Genomic DNA, 4937 nt, shown 5'->3' with positions numbered 1-4937 from the left:
TTTTGATTTGATTAAACATAAAAATCAACCACTAAAATAAAAAAAAAATAATAATAATTACCTTTAGAGTTGCTATCGTTCGAGTGTAAAATACTTGGTCTCTTCAAAGGATCCCACTACACGCAATAAAGCGACATTAATTATGAAAATTAACTGAAGACTAGCAAAACAGACTGAATTATTTTTTCTTGTACATGTTTTTTTATACTATTTCAAATAAATGAGCTATTATACATTTTTTCAAGTTTAATTAAATTGTTAATTGATTTCAGTTTTCAATACGTACAATTAAGAAAAATAAGTTAATTATAGAATATTTTTTATACTATCCAAGATGTTACAATAAGTTTATAGAAACAAAGTTTACAATCGTCGGCTTCTTTTTTATTTTATTAATATTATTAATGAAATGTTGGTTTGGTGGTAGAGGTAAATAGCCATAAAATGACGCCCGAACCCCAAATGGATATTCATCACAGGTTACTGCCCCATATGTAGTCTTAAAATCACCTGTCAAGATATGGGGGAGATGGTGATTTTTCTGTAAAATGTTTTCCGAGATAGAATTTAAAGAAAAAATCAGCCAATACCATACATAAACAATACCATATTTACCAAAGAAAAAATCATAAATAAATTTTATTTCAAGATATGTCAGAGTAATATATTGTTATATGTCATTCATTAGAACCGTGATGATTATCACAATGTTTTTTATTAACTATACAAATATCTCTAAGGTACATTAATCCGTCACCGGCATATTAGAATTGTGTAAAAAAAGAAAAAAACTGTTTCATAACAACTTTTGGACCAATATTTTGGAAGTTATTAACATTTTATAGGGATGGCCGAAGGTAAGACATGGGACTAACAAGTTATTTTATTACTAGTCATTTTCCAGCCGCACTCATCCTCTTGTCTAAGTATTAAAGTGTAATATATTACACTATACATAATTTTATTATTTCTTTCTCTTAAATATCGGACATTATTTTGATTTAAATTGATACGATCGAATGTATAAATTAAATTTATGCATTTATAAAGATGCATGTGTGTTGATCCGTATTATGCCAAAATACACATTATTTTTGAACAAAAACCAAAATCATTTCAGTTTTTTGAATATCTTTTCCGTATTTAGTAAGTTAATTGACTTATCGGTCGAGTTTTTTTTTAAGAATTTGTAAGGATTTCACGTACCTATGATTACACAACATAAAAATTTTCTTATGCAAGGAGGATATTCTATTGTTGATATTTTCTCAAATATCATCTAACTTTTTCACGACCAATGGAATCTGATACTATCTCGCAGGATTTTCTAGTAAATGTTTTCCTTTCTATAACAACATTATAAAGTCCAGAAATATCAATTTCAATATCGTAATAACAAATTTTTTCACTATACAATGTCGTATAGTACTCTTAATGAGTTCCTCGTATGTCACTAGAAATTTTTCTAACAAATGTATGTAATAAGTTTTCCACATAAATTATTGCTTGTATTTCAACAATACCAATTTTTTTTCGTAAAACTTACATAAATCGATCGAATCAATATCGATTGATTTTATATGATCCCTTTTGGGAATCATAAAAAAGTTCCTATCATTGTTAACAAGTTATGTGTTAATGATTTCATACGTAACGTTTACAGAAAAATCGAAGGCAATTTTCTAAGATATATTCAGCTTATGAATGTGTTGACACTTTCATGGATTGTCATATTATTTGAAAAGCTTGATGATTTATCCATATTTGCAGTTGATTGCTGACGTTTCGGACTCATTGCAGAGTCTACCTTCAGAGCGATAGTTACTGCTCGGTGGCTGAAACTATACTGGCGGCTTATCTTGTTATCAGTCTGTTTTTATACGTTGGTTGTTTATCATATCAGTTGTTTACCATATCAGTTGTTTACCATATCGGTTGTTTATCATATCAGTTGTTTACCATATCAGTTGTTTACCATATCGGTTGTTTATCATATCTGTTTATGACTTATGTTGTTTACGGTATCTTGTTTTTGCTGATGTTTTTGTTGACGACTTTGTTTTTCATTATTGTTGTTTTTGACATTCTTGGCATTTTGGTCTTCCTTTTCTGCACCGACAGTTTTCCATTACGTTGATAGTAACTTTTTCTTGTATTGAACTGTTTTCAGTGTTGTTAGTTGATTTTCTTTTTGCCTCTTTGTACATTCGTTTACCAAAATGAGTTTCTTTGTTTAGTATTTTTACTTTATTATCGCAGTATAGTTTCAGTCACCGAGTAGTAAATATCGCTTCGAAGATGGACTCTGCAATGAGTCCAAAACGTCAGCAATCAACTGCAAACATGAATAAATCATCAAGCTTTTCAAATTATGACAATAATATGACAATTCATGAAAGTTCAACTAACAACACTGAAAACAGTTCAATACAAGAAAAAGTTACTATCAACGTAATGGAAAACTGTCGGTGCAGAAAAGGAAGACCAAAATGCCAAGAATGTCAAAAACAACAATAATGAAAAACAAAGTCGTCAACAAAAACATCAGCAAAAACAAGATACCGTAAACAACATAAGTCATAAACAGATATGATAAACAACCGATATGGTAAACAACTGATATGATAAACAACTAACGTATAAAAACAGACTGATAACAAGATAAGCCGCCAGTATAGTTTCAGCCACCGAGCAGTAACTATCGCTCTGAAGGTAGACTCTGCAATGAGTCCGAAACGTCAGCAATCAACTGCAAATATGGATAAATCATCAAGCTTTTCAAATAATATGACAATCCATGAAAGTGTCAACACATTCATAAGCTGAATATATCTTAGAAAATTGCCTTCGATTTTTCTGTAAACGTTACGTATGAAATCATTAACACATAACTTGTTAACAATGATAGGAACTTTTTTATGATTCCCAAAAGGGATCATATAAAATCAATCGATATTGNAATGTTTATGAAAATTTCACTAGTGACAAATATATTTTTCTCGAAATAAACAGTCAATTAAGTATTTTATACTCGCTGAAAGATGAGAAAGAGATGAAGGAGATTCGTTGCTCTATGCGCATAAGTAGATATTGCATGACTCAGCCTACAAAAATTTCAACAGCACACCTTAGTTAAAAATATTTTTATTTGTTTTAAATATAAGCCCTAGTTACTTTATTTAATTATTCTAGCCTGCAATTGATTTACTATACAGGGTTATGTGAAAACAAAACAAACGTTTATTTATGTATTCATTATTATGAAATATTTTAAAAACTTTTGAATATATAAATACATTATATTATAAAACGATTCGATGTGATTGAACTCAAAGTTATATCTAAAAGGCGCAACACTTTTAAAAGTTAAGAAGGAAAAAGTGTTATTGGTATATATAAATAACTATTTATAAATCCTTATTGTGGTTCAGTTATTTAATATTTGACTGTCCTAAGGATTATATGTATGTATCAGTATTTATATTGTTTTAAGTAATTATAATAAAATATGATGCAACTTTACTCCAAGAAAAATGCTTAATGTTATATTTGAACTCTTTCAAAGATTTGCTACAAAAGAAAAAAAACATTTTAAAATTATTTAATTAATAGAAAATAAGTTTAGTACAATTACATATATATTAAATATCAAGATAAGGTTAATAACATAACTAAAACTCGGACATATCGATTACTGTAACTTTATTGAAATTCTTTTAAAACTTTAAAATTTAAACGCTTGTAGACGTTATTACTACAGCATTTATTTTTACTCAAGTTATAATCAGAACATTTACAAAGTCAAACTTTGATAAAACTTTTTTATTACGACAGATATACTAGGAAATTAAAGGAAATGTTGAACTTTTCACCTATGTTATTGTTAATAGTAATTTTACAAGCTCCTAGCCAAATTTCAATTTAAACAATAACAAATTATACCAAAATTCATTTTTTAATGATATCAACTTCAAACTTCAAAGTTGAACTTAAAAAAATGTTATTGTAAAAATTTCAACTTATTTTTTATACATGTTTGTAAAAATCAACTTCAATGGACAAAAATAGTATAAACGTAATATTTATACCATTATTTTTCACAGACATTTTTAAGATATCAAAAATAAAAATTTAATAAATAAATTGATAACATTTATTTATTTAAAAAAAATTGATCTGAAAAATTATTCATTTTTTAGTAATAAATTATTATTTTAAAAACTAAAGTTTATAGAAATTTTATTTTAAATCAGTGCAAAAATTAATTTTTGAAAAATATTTTTATATTTAATGATTAAAACAGTTTTCATTTTGTTNATTTTTATATCTAATGATTAAAACAGTTTTCATTTTGTTGTCATTTTTGCTCTTCAAAAATTAATTATACCTATCCATTTCATTACAACGGTTAATCAAAATATGGAAAGTTCCAACACTTTACAATACTACTACTGCTACTAGATATATTAAATATGCCTAACTTTGTGTAAATTATATTTTATTGTTTTTTTATATGTTGTAACAATATCAGAAAACTTACAATTGGAAGAAGTGTCATCACAATATTGATAATTTTAAATTAGCAGTAAAATATATAATTATTATTAGTAAAATATATTTTATCAAATGCAGACTTCGTAAATATTCTTATGTTAACTTGAGTTTAAATAACTGCTAACGTTGTAGTAACGCTTATTAACATTTAATTTTGAGTTTAAATTTAAAGTTTATTTAAAGAATACAATTATGATTCCAGTAATCTATATATTCGAGTTTTAGTTATGTTATTAACCTTATCTTGGTATTTAATAAATGCTTAATTGCGTCAGGTTATTTTTCTATAACATAAATAATTTTTAACGTTTTTTACTTTTATTGGAAATCTTTGAAAGAAATCAAATAATACATTAAGCTTTTTATTTGATATACAGTTTAAT

The sequence above is a fragment of the Daktulosphaira vitifoliae genome, unplaced genomic scaffold, assembly GCF_025091365.1.
Source record: "Daktulosphaira vitifoliae isolate Bord-2020 unplaced genomic scaffold, ASM2509136v1 Scaffold_5, whole genome shotgun sequence".
Classification (NCBI taxonomy): Eukaryota; Metazoa; Arthropoda; class Insecta; order Hemiptera; family Phylloxeridae; genus Daktulosphaira; species Daktulosphaira vitifoliae.
This window is presented reverse-complemented; position numbering follows the sequence as displayed.